The sequence below is a fragment of the Saccostrea cucullata genome, unplaced genomic scaffold, assembly GCF_032062105.1.
Source record: "Saccostrea cucullata isolate Sc308-1 unplaced genomic scaffold, CSIRO_AGI_Scuc_v1 ctg5607, whole genome shotgun sequence".
NCBI classification, from domain to species: domain Eukaryota; kingdom Metazoa; phylum Mollusca; class Bivalvia; order Ostreida; family Ostreidae; genus Saccostrea; species Saccostrea cuccullata.
This window is the reverse complement of record NW_026929497.1, coordinates 1-18,674: the sequence shown is the minus strand read 5'-3', so window position 1 is coordinate 18,674 and position 18,674 is coordinate 1. Positions and strand designations below refer to the sequence as shown.

Below are 18,674 nucleotides of genomic sequence, written 5' to 3'. Positions count from 1 at the left end.
CCATTTGACCAATTATTATACATATTTTGTTTCTTGTGTTTATAGTATGTCTGTCTATAAGTCTGCAAAAATTAAATCCTAGCTAGCTTGCCCATAAGTTTTAAGTGGGATGGGCTATACATATAGCTTCCACATTTTATAAGTTTATTTCTTGTGACAATTTAATAAGACCTTTTATTTGGGTACCATTAATTTTTACCTCTTATCGCTTGACATGGGATACACATTTTTACAAGAAAAATACCAAACTTTAAACTCTGCCTAATTTTTGATCAGTAGGTGCAAGGGCTTTCATACTTATCATGACATATTGTATTCATTTTGAACTGTCAACAGGTATAAATATGTTTGACCTTGACCCTAGAGTTTGAGCCACTTAAAAAAAAAATTAACCTTGGCAATTAACTTTTGAACAGGAATTACTAGAGATTTCTTTATTTAACATGTGCATTCCTTGTGACAAGACTTTCTTCTGATACTAACAATTTGAACCCTTGACCTTTGAGTTTGACATATATTTGAGAAACTTCAACCTTCGCCATAGGCTTCCATACTGGGACATCAGTGTTTCACAAACACATCTTATCTTCATTATTATTTGGTGGTGTCTCCATATGAGGGAAGATGTATTCACAACAAACAAACAAATTACTAAAGAAAATATAAAACATAAATATGTTGGTCATGCATATCTCTGCAGAAAAAAAACAGCTTTTCAAATACTCCAACCATATTGTAACCCTTTCAAAACACTCATTTGAGCTTTTTTTGTTTCCTTAGCATATAATGTCTGTCGTGACGTGTTGTCCATCTGTTTGTCTGAAAACTTTTTACATTTTTAACTTCTCTAGAACCACTGGGCCAATTTTACCCAATTCATATAGAAATATGTACATTTGTATGTCAGACTCAGTCCATCTGTCTCAAAAAATTTAATCTTGGTTATCACGGTCATATCTACTGAATGAGAAGAGACATTCATATTAAACTTATTATTAGTATATTTACCTGTGAGAATGGCATGGTTTTTTTTTTTTACATGTGACCTAGAAGTTTGACCAACTTGCAAAAAAATTAAGTTGTTATAAATTCATCATTTTGAAAAAGAAAAGTTAGGGCATTCATATCATAATGCATGTTTATTATTACCTGTGATAAGATCTTTCCAAATACTTTTACACTGTGACCTTGACCTTGAAGCGATCAAGCCTAACCTACTTTTCAAAAATGTTGCATTTGCTTATAACTTTTGATTGAGATGAGATATGACTCTCACATTTGACATGTACATAAATTACTCATAAGAATTCAAGGTGTTTCCCAGCATGCAATGTTTTTTTTATGCGCCCGAATTTTTTCGGGGCGCATATTGTTTTTGTCCTGTCTGTTTATCTGTTTGTCTGTTGTCAAGTTTAACCTTGGCCAAAATTTTTGAACCGTAAGAGATAGAGACTTCATATTTGGTATGCATACTCCTCTAACAAAGTTTTTTCAAATGACATCAAGGTCAATGACCTTGTGACCTTGACCTTGAGCATATTTTTATATGCTAAAAATAGGTTTTTCAAGTGTTGGTCATAACTTTTGAACCATAGGAGATAGGGACTTCATATTTGGTATGCATACTTCACTTAAAAGGTTCTTTCAAACAACACCAAGGTCAATGACCATGTGACCTTGACTGTGACCTTTATACTAAAAATGGCTTTTTCCACTTTTTGTCGTAACCTTTGAACCATAGGAGATAGAGACTTCATATTTGGTATGCATACTGCACTGATAAAGTTCCTTCAAATGACATGAAGGTCAATGACCTTGTGACCTTGACTGTGACCTATATGCTAAAAATAGCTTTTTCCACTTTTTTGCCATAACTTTTGAACCATAAGAGATAGGGACTTCATATTTTGTATGCTTACTCCACTAATAAAGTTCTTTCAATCAACACCAAGGTCAATGACCATGTGATCTTAACTGTGACCTTTATACTGAAAATAGCTTTTTCTACTTTTTATCATAACTTTTGAACCATAGGAGATAACAACTACATATTTAGTATGCATACCCCACTAATTAAGTTCTTACAAACAACACCAAGGTCAATGACCTTGTGACCTTGACTGTGACCTATATGCTAAAAATAGCTTTTTCGTACTTTGTTGACGCGGGGCGCATAGTATTTCACAAACACATCTTGTTACCCCTTGACGTTGATGTTTTACATAATTTTCAAAATATTTAACCCTCCTAAAAGATTATTAGGCTTCTGAGTAACATTAAGGAAGACTTTAAGTAAGACAGGACTTTTTGCACAAAAAACGTCATTTTCCAACCCACATTTGACCCCCCGGGGCAAAATCTAAATTCCAAAACCTTACTGCACATCTACATGACCCCACCAACCATCTCCCAAAAAATGATTAGGCTGCTGAGTAAAATGTAAGAGGAGTTCAGGGAAAACAGGGCTCTTTGTATGAAAAACATAATTTTTCAACCCCCATTTGACCTCCCTGGGCAACATCAAAATTCCGAAACCTTACTGCACATCTACCTGACACCACCAACCATCTCCCAAAAGATGATTAGGCTGCTGAGTAAAATGTAAGAGGAGTTCAGGGAAAACAGGGCTCTTTGTATGAAAAACGTCATTTTTCGACCCCCATTTGATAGCCCGGGGCAAAATCAAAATTCTGAAACCTTACTGCACATCTACATGACACCACCAACCATCTCCCAAAAGATGATTAGGCCGCTGAGTAAAATGTAGAAGGAGTTCAGGGAAGACGGGGCTTTTAGCATAAAAAACATCATTTTTCGACCCCCATTTGATCCCCCGGGGCAAAATCAAAATTCCGAAACCTTACTGCACATCTACATGACACCCCCAACCATCTACCAAAGGATGATTAAGCTACTGTGAAAAATATAGGAGGAGTTCAGGGAAGAAGGGGCTTTTTATATAAAAAACGTCATTTTTCGACCCCCATTTGATCCCCCAGGGCAAAATCAAAATTCCGAAACCTTACTGCACATCTACATGACACCACTAATCATCCCACAAAAGATGATTAGGCTGCTAAGTAAAATGTAAGAGGAGTTCAGGGAAGATGGGGCTGTTTGCATAAAAAACGTCATTTTTCGACCCCCATTTGATCCCCCGGGGCAAAATCAAAATTCCGAAACCATACTGCACATCTACATGACACCCCCAACCATCTCCAAAAGGATGATTAAGCTACTGTGAAAAATGTAGGAGGAGTTCAGGGAAGAAGGGGCTTTTTGTATAAAAAACGTCATTTTTCGACCCCCATTTGATCCCCCAGGGCAAAATCAAAATTCCGAAACCTTACTGCACATCTACATGACACCCCAAACCATCTACCAAAGGATGATTAAGCTACTGTGAAAAATGTAGGAGGAGTTCAGGGAAGAAAAGTGTGACAGACGGACGGACGGACGGACATGAGTAACAACAATATACCCGAACTTTCTTTCGAAAGGTATAAAAATAGTGAAAGTCACTGGGAAGACTAGTAAATTTACTGTCCATATATTCAGTACCTCATAAGTCGTTTTACCAGATATTGGGTAGATTTACCAGAGAACATTAATAAATCTGTATTTCTAAGTAACTTTCACTAGGTATCTAAGTATCTTTACGACCATTACTCCACGTTTCACTGTGTTAGCTAGTACACAGAGTGATTACTAATCACGAAGAACGCTTTACTAGGCACACTAGTTAAATCAACTAGGTAATTCTCTCAGTGTGCTCTTATTTTGTATTGTTTTATGGACTTTGAGATTGAATACTGTTCGTTTCTCCATATCCTTCTCTCGAGTTCCTAATTGACAACATCCTTTTGAAATCAGTATACTTAGTAACTTTTGAAATAATTTTCGTAACATAACAACTACACTTTTTTTAGGAATCAAAGTTTTCAGTTTATGGTCTGGAGGCGAGGTCTTCCAATAAACTGTTAGAAACCGACGGACTATAACTGTGCTCCTTTATTATGTTCCCCAAACGAAGTTGGGGAACATATTGTTTTTACTCTGTTTCTTATTATGTCGCCCCGAACGAAGTCGGGGACGACATATTGATATTGTACGCATGTTTTTTTTATCCAGGCTGTTTCTCGGAGATTGCTGGGACAATCTTCCTGAAACTTTCCTCAAAGGACGATCACTGGTTGTAGTTGTGCAGTGAGGTCGTTCAGTTCCAATATGTCTACTGTTGCCATGGAAACCTGTAAAAAGCGACAAATTATGTCCGAGAGTGTTCTCTCTGGTCCCTTAAACGTTCGACATGAAACTTTTCTTATTTTAAGGATAGTATCTGTAGTTGTGCGTCTCGCATTTAAAATTTTCAAATAATTGATTATTGCCATGGAAACCAGGTGAAAGTTAAAATTCTTTAATTTCGATTTTCTCAATAACTACGCAGGCAATCGTTTTGAAACTTTCAATGTTTATTCCTTGCAATGTGTCAAAGTGATTTCTACTTTTAAAATAATTGTAATGAGTCGCTTACAGTTGCCATAGAAACGAAACAGAAAAAAGATTCAGATGTACACATGTGTTCTCCAAGGTCTAGGTCAAAGGGTCAAAGTTCGTCATATCCAATAAAAGATCTTTTCACAAGGATTACATATTTGAAATACAAAAGCCCTAGCACTTACCGTTCAAACGTTATGGCTATGTACTATGTTCAAGACGACCCCCCCCCCCTGTTGAAGCACACAGCCAGGTAGAATACACAGATATAACATATACAACTTACAAGTAGCGTTTTAAAATCTTCATTCATAAAACTCAGTTTCCGTCATGTGATATTTTGCCATCATTCATTCTCCTTCTGTTTTGTCTCTTGAATTTATAAATATTTTATTTTATCTATATAAAAAAAATTAACGATTGTCAGCTGCATTTATTGTCATTTCGCGTTTTGAGCAGATTTTGGTCTGGATCTTTATTTCAATAATTCTGAGTCATTTGGAGTTCTAACTTAAAACAGGAGTCTATAACACAAATTGAATTATATTCAATAAAAAAAAAAATCGCGATTCAATTCCATTCAAGTAGGATATTAAGCCAGAGACTATATTTTGTGGTGAAAGGTATTCACACCATCTTCTCTGATCATTCATATTAAGGATTTACTTATTAATTAATAAGTATAAATGGGGATCTGACCTAAAGTATTAGCACTATCCGTTCATTTTCTTCGCAGAGTAGGTTGCACATACTGATATGACATTTAATATACACTTTTTTTAATATATATATTTTTTTAAATATAGATATCTAGGTCAATTCTGTATTCGGTATGATCGCGCCATTTTTGACAGAGTTATGCTCTTATGAACTTAAATTAGAAAAAAAAAATCCAATTTAGCGGGAGGGTGGCATAAGAGTTATACAAACGTCTCTTGATTTCATAGGTGTTTTGTGAATTTCAACCCTAGGGCAGGTCCCTTAAAAATCCCGTCTTGTTTATAAACATGTGATACAAATACAACTTTGTTGCAGGCATTATGTATTATTATTTCACAGACTCCTGGGGGGGGGGGGGGGTAAATATTTTTGTTAATAAGGAATTACTATTTCAAAACTGTTTTTTAAATCATGAAACAGTTACTTATAATATTTCTATACATTCAAATCCTAGTAAGGTTTTAGACCAAATTACCATTCTTATTGAATTAGTTGATGGAATCGAGGGCATGCGTTGGAAATACTACTAACTCTATGTCGAAAAAATTCAAAAAAGAAAATTGAAGTTTTGCAAAATAATTATACATTTGTGTAATGTCATTGTTAATAAAAGTCAATTCCATCGATGTCAGGGATTCTATCTATCAGATTGTCCACTGATGCTCTTAATGGAGCACAAAGCACCTTGTATTTACTTTCGGGAATTTCTCGTGGGGCTCGACAGCAAACCATACCGATGACCTCTAATTTATTTTCATTTTCATTCAAGGAAGAAGGTAGAAATACAAGCGAACCCGAATCTCCTTTTTTTGCAAACTTAGTAAAGAGAAAAGGTTTAACAATAATTGCTGAACCTACAACTGGGTAATCTATAGATGTTATATTGCAAACTTCAGATACTTCTCCTGTTGTTAACAGAGTTGCTGCGCCTCTTTTACAAACCACCTGGCCTAAAAAATTTTCCAAATCTTTTAAATCTTTATAGTTGGAGACATAGGCTGCAGCTGGTTGGCCTCTTTCATTGAGGAAACGCTCTTCACAATCGTTCTCAATAAGAGATATCATTTGCTTATCAACGTCAATAAGGGCGATGTCATCTTGAATACTCCTTATGCCTTGAACACGAAACATGTCACTACCAAGATTTACGTTATTTAAATTTATGTTCACGAATACACTCGGGTTGTGTTTACCAAGGAAAGGATGTAGGCAGGTTATTGCAGCCATTCTAAAACCATTTCTTTTAACAAGACTACCAATTGTTGCAAATCTTGTATTAGGTGCGAGACTAGGCACAAATTGTGCTCCTTGTAAGGGAAAATTAAATGGAGTCGTTGTTAATTTTTCTTGCACACTCATGTCGACCTCTAAAATTCCAACTTCGTTAAACAGCTTTCTCAACTTATCCTCCACACTTTGGTCAGTAGTGATTATTCGAACCCTCTTTGTATTAAATCCAAGGTACAGAATTCTGTCTTGAAAACTGAAATGAGTGATAACATTTTCTGTTATTGGCGTAAACATATATGTTTTTTTATCAAATCTATAAGGCGGCAAAATACAGAATATCATTTGCTAACAATAAGAAAACTATCTTTGAAAGACAGATTTAGAAATGATGATGAATAGTGATATCTACAGCAAAGAAAAAAAGTTCTGGAGATATATTAATTGCTCTCATTGTTTTATTGTAATATTACAAATGAGGCAATGCCAAAAATCGTTTATCGTTAAAATGAAACGTTAAGTACTGCTTCAATGAGGAAAACTGCATTCGTTTAAAGTATTTCTCACAATACTAATTTATATAATTATGTAATAATAATAATATTGAATGTAAAGACGATTTTTAAAAGTCTTAAAATCCTTTCGATATAAACAACTACAATTTTGTATGAATTACTTATTGGAATACACATATCATTATATGTAAATCTATAGATATGTAAATGTAAAACTATAGATATGTAAATCTATAGTTTCCTCCTGGCATGTAATATCTAGGAAAAATACACTGTAAACCAATTTTTAATCGCAATTTTAAAGTAACTTAATTACCATCGGTTTGCAAATGTTTTGATGTCGTGAAAAGATCATTTACAATTCATGTTATAGCAAACATTTATGAAGAGCTGCACTAGCAGCTCATGTTTTGTATTGTTTTATGGCCTTCGATATTGAATACTGTGTTTATCTCTCTATCCTTCATTTACAAGTTTTAAAATAAATATTTTACAAAATCATGGAATTGGACTTTGATATACCTTATTTAGACAACCTCATATAGTAGTCTTTAATGACTTTTAATCATGTTTTTAATGTTACTGTTCCTGTATCGAGTTTCAAAGATAGATAAACATCCTGGTAGTTACATGCAAAATGTCCTTAAAATCCCGATTTCCCTTTTAACAAGATTTGTTTATATTTAAGGAAAGGTCTTACACTTTCCAATTTCGATTGGATTATAGTCCTGTACTCTTCACGAATACATTGTAAATAGTACATTATTTTTATTATTCTGCTTAAAAATATTTCAAACCTCATGGGTGACGACTTTGTGAGCATTTTGACATGAAATATTGATGTTTTATGAGAGAGAGAGAGAGAGACAAAAAGAGAGAGATTGGAAGACTCACGGTTTAACTATTTCCAATACTTTTTGTTTACAGTATGGTCTTGTAGGCATGTCTTGTTCTTCCTGTAACTTTTCGATAACTGTTCGTATTTTCTCTAAACATTCTTTTACATCTTCTGCTGACGGCAACTTAGATAAACGTTCTACGGCATAACAAAGATACTGGTTCAAACTGAATTCAAATGTTTTTGCTATTGTTTGTCTTATTTCTTGGCTCTGTTTTTCAACTGCACAAACTCTTCTAAATCTCAATTTTTGTGTCTTCTGTAAAGCAGTTGAAACGTCTTTTGCATCATTGGGTTTGATATCCTTTGGCAAAATGAGAAGGAAATCGGCTTTCCTGCATTGAAATTCCTCTGAAGTCTTTTAGAAAATGAATAAAAAATGACATGTTTCAATTTATAAGGTAAATATAATCATCTACTCTAATTCAAGGAAAGTAGATACACTATTTTATCTCATACATGTGGATTATACCACCCATTAGATAAAATTTTACTTTATTCACGGGTATGCTTTATCAATAGCACTTCTTGTTTTGACAGAGCCTCTCACGTAAGAATGTGACCTTCTCAAAGCTGTTAGTAAACCTTATTGCGTTATCAACTTGTTGCTTATCAGCAAATTGTTCGTTTAAAAAAAAAAGAAAAGATTCATTTTGGCTCAATGAAATGTCTTATCATTTATTTTCTACAGTTACTACAATAATGGATATAGAAAAAGTCCAGTCACTTTCAACAATGTTTCCATACAATTTGCTGGATATTATTCCGTGGACCAAAAAGAAGCATAATTTTCACTATAGACGTACACAAAATTATTTTAAATGTATAAATGTTAATGATGTAAATATTAAAGAATTCACTTTTGGACTATGTAGAGCTAAAAGTTATTATTAATGAAATAAATGTCAATAAATTTTAAATCTATGAACCTGGTGGTTTTAGAAAATTAAAAAAATTAATTGATTGATTTCTATTTCGAAATTGAATACAATAAATAAATGATAAAGAAAAGAATGAGTTTTGCAATAAAATGAAAAGAAAGCATGTTGTGCTCTGTTTCCAAAGAATTTTGATTTTGAAATTAAAATTCAAATTGTTAGAATTATCTCCTCTGTAACACATATCTGTACAGAAGGTAAAATAATGGTAAATTTATATTTATTGGGAGGTGCGACAATTTTAAATTATGTGTAAATTTAAAACAGAAAATAAATCCATCCTGTTGATGATATCCTGTTTGGATCTATAGAAAATCAACTGTTTTGTACCATGGAGTCAAAGTTTTGAACATTTTCATGTTGACTTCTGCAATACTGTAGTATTTTAATTCATAGCAAACCTATGTGTTATATATAATAATTTAGCTGTATCTCTTCTACGAAATATAAACACTTAATTAAAAAAAATAAAAATAATGACCTATAAAATATAATTTACAAATAAGGGAACTGATTTTCCCTAACCTTGTACCAACATAGAGCTACATCTAACTTTGTGTTCCTGGGACTCCATGGAGAATCCCCCCCCCCAAAAAAAAGGAACAAATTCTACTTAATTTACAATTTCTGAAGCCCTGTTTTGATCTCAATGCACTTTAAACAAATGAGCAATACCTCGAGCATTTTAAGAAGAATAATTTCTTCAGGGAAATGAATAATCCCAGCAAGAACGCACCTAGGTTAAGGCCGCCCATAGGAAATAAGCCTTAAAATATTCACAAAAATTCAATTTAATATTAATATTTTTTTATTAGCATTAGTTTTAATTTATTGGGAACTATACTAATGCATATGCATGTATGGGGTCTCAACCGAGTTCGGCCAACGCGACTTCATGTACATCAGCTGTTTGTCACGTGACATGTTTAAAATTAGAAAAAATATGTACAGACACAAAGATCGTAAAAGTTCAACGATGTACGGATAATTTTTCACTATGAAATTGATTATGTTTTATTTAAGACAAATTTCTTAACCCGAAAAGTGCTGGGAGCAACTTCTCACTGCCCGGGAATTTTATAAAATTTAGCCGACTTTTGATAAAGTATGTGCATTTACACTATATGCATTGAAGAAATGTAAAACTACGGAAAAAATAGACAGCGCACAACTTGCTCCCAGCACTTTTCAAACAAGCTAATTCAGAGAATTCGTGTCCCCCGCTTAGGGAAAAAGTCGGCTCCCCCTGACTGAATTTGTAGAATTATGTATACTGAAGGAAATAAAATACATGTATGTCAATATGCATATAAAGATTTGATTGCTTATTCTTTATTATGTGTATAGAAGATTTTTTTATATGGAATATTTATCACACTGTAATGATGATTTTATAACCTCATAAATTTTTCATTTCACATGCTGAATACTATCATTTAGTAAAAAAAAAAAAAAGTATTTAAAAAAAGAAAAAAAAAAAAGAAAAAAGGTTCGACCGAGATTTGATCCCGGGACCACTCACATTTGAAGCGAGCGACATAACCACTAGACCACGGAGCCGCTTTACATGTACCGAAGTATATGCAGAACTGAAGTCACATACATGTATATATTCATGTTTTCATGTTCGGTATTCTTAAAATTATACACAATCCATGGTGTTTGATTTATTTAGCCTTTATTAAATAGTTCTAATAGATGTAATAAGAACATAAAGTCCGCCGAGAACCTGTTTTATACGCAATAACTCTCCTCATGCCCCTGCGCTAAAAATAGCGACGTAATACTATAAATACTAATAAAACAAACGGGGCGGGGCACTTTGAGAGGGGCGAGAGACGTCCTAGGGAGTTTTGGTATAAAATTACATTGCATAAGCTCAAAATCTTCTTGAAATATCGCCCAGAAATGATAGTGTTACACACAGACAGAATGTATAAATTTACGACCTTGAACTTTGACCTTTTGACCTAAAAATCAATAGGGGTCTTCTTTAGGCCACGGGGAGTTGTTATGTAAAATTTCATTGCAATAGCTCAAATGGTTCTAGAGATATCGTGTGGAAACGAAAGTGTTTTAACAGACAGAATTTGCTTATTTATGACCTTGACCTTTGACCTTTTGACCTCAAAATCAATAGGGGTCTTCTTTAGTCCATAGGGAGTTGCTATGCTAAATTTCATTGCAAAAGCTCAAAGGGTTCTCGAGATATCGTGTGGAAACGAAAGCGTTACAGACAGACAGAAAGACGGACGGACACACATTTGGTTATATATTGGGTACATCAAGTCCAAGTCCTATTGGATACTGCTTATTGGATACAAAAAAAGTGTACACACGAGAGAGCATTATTTGGGTAGTTACTGTTCAAATCTTATTGGATATTAATCCTCGTGTCCGTATTTTATTGGGTTTTTTTCTTATTGTTTTTTATTCATTCCAAATTTATTATATATTTAATATTTGCTTGTAAATTCAGACAAGACTGAAAACCTTTGGTTTTGAACACATATTTTTGTCAATTTCTATTATATAGCTCTTTTATTGTAACACCTAACTAATTTGTTCTTAGCAATAAGGATATACACCTGTATATTTCAAAATAACTAATATTAAAATATATGAATACCTAAGTGCAAAAGAACTGAATTGTGAAAACACAACTCAACACATCTCAGACTCTGTTTAACCTTTCTTGAATAACAAAATTAAGTATTTAAGGAGAAACCTTTTTGAGTCATGACCAATTAATAATTAGCAAATGCCCATTACATGTTGGACAGAGTGAAGGTATCCAACAGGCATTGGACAGGTGTCCTATACCTGTTGTGTTGTATTTTGACGAAGGGATTAAACTACCCAAGAACAATTGAACATGTGTACATTGTCCAATTCTATTTGGGTTTCTTGAATCTCCTCATCAAAATACAACCAACAGGTAATGGACACCTGTCCAACTCCTCTTGGATATCTACATCCCACCCAACAGGTAATGGACACTTGTCCAATTCTTCTTGGGTTTCTTGAATCTCCTCATCAAAATACAACCCAACAGGTAATGGACACCTGTCCAACTCCTCTTGGATATCTACATCCCACCCAACAGGTAATGGACACTTGTCCAATTCTTCTTGGGTTTCCTGAATCTCCTCATCAAAATACAACCCAACAGGTAATGGACACCTGTCCAACTCCTCTTTGATATCTACATCCCACCCAACATGTAATGGACACTTGTCCAATTCTTCTTGGGTTTCTTGAATTGTTTCATCAGAATACCACCCAACAGGTAATGGACATCCGTCCAACTCCTCTTGGATATCTACATCCCACCCAACAGGCAATGGACACTTGTCTAATTCTTGGATTTCATGAATCTCCTTATAAAATACAACCCAACAGGTAATGGACACCTGTCCAATTCCTCTTGGATATCTTCATCCCACCCAACAGGTAATGGACACTTGTCCAATTCTTTTTGGGTTTCTTGAATTGTTTCATCAGAATACCACCCAACAGGTAATGGACATCTGTCCAACTCCTCTTGGATATCTACATCCCACCCAACAGGCAATGGACACTTGTCGAATTCTTCGGTTTCTTGAGAATCCCCTCATCAGAATACTACCCAACATGTTATGGACACCTGTCCAATTCCTCTTGGATATCTTCATCCCTTCAATAGTATATAAACTAAAAGGTATTGCACATTCTTCTTGGGTTACTCGTTTTTTTTCATAAGAAAGAAAACCCAATAGGTATTGGACATTGGTTCAACTCTTCTTGGATATTACATCCCAACATTAGAATAAAACCCAACAGGTGATGTTTACCTGTCCAGTTCTTCTTGGGTTACTTTTACCCTTCATTAAAATTGTCAAATTTGTCTTGAATATTTATACTCTTGCATTAGATTGCAAACCCAATAAGTATGACATTTACCTTCCCTAGTTGAATTCAAGTTTATCTGCATAAGCATACATAAGATCAAAACATATTTAATACTTTAATTCTAACATTCCACAGCTCATTCAGTGTACACTTTACAAATGATAGGAAATATATAAGCATTTTGTGGCTAAACTATTTGGCTTTTAAAGAATTTTATAACCATGTTTGCAAAATTTAAATTTAAATATTGGAACTTGGAGCAAGTCATTACAGGTAGAGCAAGATGCTGAAAACCATATTGTTAAATAGATCACACCCTTGATAAAATATTTGCCTTCAGTTGCTAAGATTGTGTTGTATATATGGAAAATTTCTATAATCCTGTTTATTACAGATGCATGTACAATGCATATTTTCCCTTTAATAATAAAAATACTTCTGAGATGTAACAGAATGGACTAAATAGTCACCGATGTTAAAAGATATTACATGATTTTATTAATCTGGTTTTGAAATCACAAACTTAGTTTAGAAGCCGATAAAACAGTGTAGCACCAGAAAACTCAGTTACAAGTACAATGAATGAATTTTTTGAATCAAAACTTTAAAATAATTGATGCACTATGTCCAAATCTTTTCGACAAATCGGGATAAAGATATTAAATCAAATCATCACTGTTATAAGTCTTAGAGCTATAGAAAAGTCATTACATGCCCAAATTTTACATGTAAGACTTTGATCCTATATTTCAATAAATGTCAAAATGGTTTTATTTTTGTTTCTGTTCAATACTTTCTTCTTCATGGTCTCTCATGGCCTATACTGTATGATACCTCCATTGACCCTGCTCTTTTATATTGCCATATGTTTATCCAGTAGCAGTGGTTATGCTCAGGCAATCTTTGAAATATTCCTCATTTCATGCATCTCCTTCAGTTCTGCCTCTGTCCATTTTATTCATTCTGCAATTAGATAAAGGCATTTCTTTGTCGTATAAAACATGTTTTTCTTGACTACAGCAAGATCACCCTTTATGTTGATCAAACCCAACCAAGAAGTAGAAGTATATTTCTTATTCAGAAATATGTATTGATAAATAAAATGGAAGAAAAACTAAATTCCATCAACTCTTTTGTTTTCTTCTATGTCTAACTGCATCTTCATCCTACCCCCAATCCGCCATAATTTTATCAAAATGGATTCATCATTCAACACACAAAACGATGTTGCATATTAATTAGACAGTATGTTAGTTTCTGATTGTTAAGAAGTAGATTCTAAAAAGATTTTACACCTATTCCTTGCAAATTTTAGACTTCTAATGTAACACTATCAGTACATTAGGGGTACATAATCTTCAAAAACATCTCTACACTTAATGATAAAGCTTTCACTTTAGTATTGTTTTTAGTCCAATGATTCTGCTAAAGAGGATTTAAAATTGACTAAAACCTTACTAACTGCTTTGAAATTATATTGACAGGGACAGAGACACACTTGACACTCCATCCCCCCTTCCTGGGGTATGCTTTGCACAAAATTTAATTACAATTGACTAAGATGGATAGAAGTTGAGAATATGAAAAATTACAGTCAAACAGATTATAAATAACTTTCAGCACACCAGACATGAAGTAGTGATCCTTAAATAAAATACACCTACAAGATGAATATGTTTTATTCCTTTGAAGTGATATCTAGTATTGTTTCTTTTCCTGTATGCCACCTCTATCAGAACAAAATGCTATACATGTATTAGCATAACCTATGACCATATAGTACCCCAGTATTTACTTTACAATTAATTAAGTTCTGGAACCAACCCTCAGATGCCCTTAAAACAAATGATTCTGAACTGGCAAAGGTAAAGGGCATCTGAAGAATTTAAAATAAAAAGATAGTACAAACAAGCAAACAGTGTGCATGAAAATGTTGGCAAACACTAGAAAAAATATTAAGGAACTTTCTCAAACTTAACATGAATACTAAAGAGGTTTTATGTAGCTATATTGCACATACCAAAAGCGTTCCTGCAATTAAAGGTTGGTTGCCTAGTAGTTATGTAGTATGTCCAAGTTTTTCCCTCTATCTCTTCTAATTTAAGAAGCGGAAATGTCTCTAAAAATCTTATGGTTGGCATGAAGTATTCCTGTTCATTTTACTGATTACTTACAATTGTCCTATTTCTGAGGGTCATCTTCTGATGGGTGTGTTCTCTGCAATGTTCACAATTGAAGTTCCTGTTTGACCTGTTACATATTGAAAATCCTCAATGAACATGATTATGGTTTTAATTTCCATTGTAATTATTGATTACTTTTATAAAAAAAATCTAAACCAATTTATTGTAACATAATACTTAGTAAAGTATTTATGTAATATCAATGGAAAAAAGGAATCATTATCTCCAGTTATCCTAAAATCACAAGCAAGCATTAATCATATAAATTCACATACGTAAACCCATTAGCTTTTTGTGCTATTAAATCATAGTCATCGCTGTGCAATAAAGGAAATCAAGTACAAATCCACAGCTTTGTGGCAATAAAGTTACTATCCCCGAGTAAAAAGTGACAAGCCCAAATATAGAGGCAAAAATTGAAAAAAGTAACATTGAAAAAAAGTTCATCAAGGGCCCGTTTCATCAAAAGTCGTAAAAGTTAAGTCTTAACTTAGGCGTACTTCCGGGGATTACGCGAAATTTAGTCGGGCGTTATTTGCGTTTCACCAAGTTGCGTAAGTCTAGTCGTAAAAGATACGCTTAGTCACAGGAGTAAGTCCTTGACAACGTTGCATTGCGCTGGCGCAAAAACATAAACATTGCCCTAAGCGTACAAACGTATAAATTATAGCACGTCAAAGTACAGAATAACACAAGTTATTGATAAATTAATATTTGCACTAATTGAAACATGCATGGGTTTATAGTGTTATGTAAGAGACATGCATCTTTTAAGAAACCAATTTTAGTTTTTTACAATATTTCAATAATAAAAGTCTAATAAATTGAAAGGATGAAAAGGACAGTACATGTACTTGTATTTCGGAATTAAGCAAAACTATTCATTTTGGAAATTTAATTACAGCCATACCCCCTCTTCCCGAAATTGATACAGGTTAATAACTTCACCTTTGATAATAAATTTCATGATTCGATAAATACTGATTCTACTGACAAATACTAATAATTAAGTTTGAGACAGAATAAGATTTAAAAAATTTAAAAAGAAATGTATATGCAAGCAAAAATAATGAAAACAAAATGCAAACGGTTTACATATGAACACATTTTGAGTAAAGAAATAAATTTAACACGTTTACTACTATGGTACATGTAAGATAATCCTCTCTGTATTTATTAATTTTTTGTCAATTCAATTGATTCATAATTGTTCAGTTATAGAAAAAAACTCTTTACTATCTGCAGATTAAATGTGATGTACCGTTTTAAAAGTACGCAGAGAGAGAGAGAGAGAGGTTTGGTAAAATGACTACAAAGATATTCTTACAAAAATTCTCTGCTTGTGTGGTCTCTGTCTTTAAAATTTATTTACAGCTACTCTTTATTTTGTTTTCATTTAAATGTAAGTAATGCAGGAAATCAAAAACATGTATATTTTCATCTTATATGTGCTTTATATGCGCTCAGATTATCTTATACTATGTAAGATTTGCTCTTTTAAACAAAATTATGAAAATTAAAGATGTCTTCTGCATCAATGTTTGTCTGAGAAAAAAAAAAATTAGGAATAATTCATTCTTGAACTTAACTGTGTAATTATCACCGTCTTACATCGATATTATAAAAGCAAAAGCAATAATTTAAACCACTTTCAAAAATCTCTTATTGTCTATGAGACCCCAACCCCCTCCCTGGGTTGGGGTCTATGATTCGCCGGGAACATCATTTGTCCCAGATACCTAGGAAAATAATTACTTTCGTCATTAACTAAGTAATCTGTACATTCAATGTTAATTAATCTGCAAATTCGGGATATTCTGAACCCTCTAAGTCTCTCCCACCCCCTCTGGATCCACGCATGTGGACGAGAAGTACATAAGAAATAGACTCTTCAAACATGACAAAAACTATTTGGTTTTAAGATATTATGTTATTTTTTTGAATTTTTTTCTTAAATGTAGAAAATTACATGAAAGACAACATAGACAATTTTAATTCTCTTCTAGGTCTCTTTTTAGTAAATGAAAAAGAAACTAGAGGTACCGTAAACAATGAGTTCAATAAAAGATATCCCCCGCCTTCCATATGAATATAATGGCAGTGTCCATGTTTTGCTGTGGGAAACCCAAAATATGTGTCGAATCAAAAAGTACAATAAGGCACAATGGCAATATTTAATAAAGATTCTGTGAAAATTTCACCAAATTTCAATCAGTGATATGAAAGGAGTTGCGGATAGAGATTGGTACCCCCAAAGCCTAACAGATGGACGGACGGACATCCAGATTACTAAATAGTATATACATGTACTTGCGGATAGAGGTGGGTACCCCCAAAGCGTAACAGATGAACAGACGGACATCCCGATTACTAAATAGTATATACATGTACATATATATGTACTGTCCTGCTTTTCAAGCGGGGTGTAGAAATACAGTTATATATGTAAATTGATTTACAATACCTTAGACATACAATACCACAATCAAATGTGTATGAATGCATTGTCAAATCGTAAGAAATCTCTAATAAGACAATCTTTTCTTCTCAGCAGAAATTTATCAAAATATTATTTGAGTACGTTATTACTCAAATCAACTACGTCCCCAAGTAGTTGTAACAACACCCCCCCTCCCCCTCTTCATAATATGTATAATTAAATAATGCATTGTTTATATTTCAAATTCTTCTTAGAACCTTACTTTTTCTTTAGAACTTGCTAAAAGTAATAAAAAGGCCTTATTTTAACTCTACGCAATAACTTACGCTTACCCATGAGTAGACGTAAAATTTTGGCCTAAATTTAGTCAGGCGTAACGATACGTAAAGTCGGGACTAGCACGAATATTTGCATTTCATTACGTATCTGTGAGGCATATATGTACAAGCAAATATTGCTATATCAAACAAAGGAAAGGGGGAATTCAAATTAGGAAATAAAAGATCGTTTTTAAGTAAATCAGTCATGTATTACATGTATATTTTAAAATTCCTAATAGCCCAAGGGGATTCCTCAGTGCAGAAAACCACTAGCCCCATCCTCAAAAATGGAAGCCCCGGCTGTAGCGCGATGCTAATTACACACCCATCATGTGAAATAGTTATAGTAGCTCTATATCAATTTCAGTATTGTTTTAAATTAATTAAAACAAATGACAAAAACAATAATTTTAAAAAAAATCAAAAGAAAGCAGACACTCAGTCAAAATCAAAGACAGAAAGAAGCACTGTTTTGACTGAAAGTTTTTCAGTAATACAATGAATCTCTTAAGTAAAGTTACATATCAGATGAGATAAACTTACATACAATTATTTAGTTGTCAATTATCCCATTTATCATCATCTCAGCTCACTTTGCGATTGTAATACTGTCTACTGAACCAATAATTTAGTATTTACAGCTGATTTATGAACACACGATTGTTAAAATTTTCATTTCCCTTTCCAATATACATTATCAGAACATACTTAGTTGGTTATGATATAAAATCAAATAATAAACACTTTCGATTTATCAAAGATTATCTAACAATATACGACCATTTACTAAATACTTCTCGCCCTCAAGAGAGTTAAAAAGACAGAGAAAATTCAAAATACAAACAAGTGCAACTTAGGATTAATTGTTCCGATATATCTATTTTAATTTTGTGCACAATTGTTTTCAAAATTACATTAAAATCAAGTTTCCTTAAACAAGAACCCAGCAATGGATAAATATTAATCGAATAAACTTACCTTTTCTCTTGTCAATCAGAAAATCTTGTTGACATTAAGTGTTTCTTAGTCGCCATATTTTTTTCCA

The 18,674-nt window shown here is 33.2% G+C and overlaps 1 long non-coding RNA gene across 1 annotated transcript; it reads right to left on the bottom strand.

The window, feature by feature from the left end:
• Window positions 1–13,287: 13,287 nt before the first annotated feature.
• LOC134281008 (uncharacterized) lies at window positions 13,288–18,674 on the bottom strand. Its single transcript, XR_009995005.1, has 3 exons — window positions 18,608–18,674; window positions 14,861–14,936; window positions 13,288–13,649 (listed from the first exon to the last, which is right to left on the bottom strand). It is a non-coding gene; the product is annotated as an uncharacterized LOC134281008 (long non-coding RNA).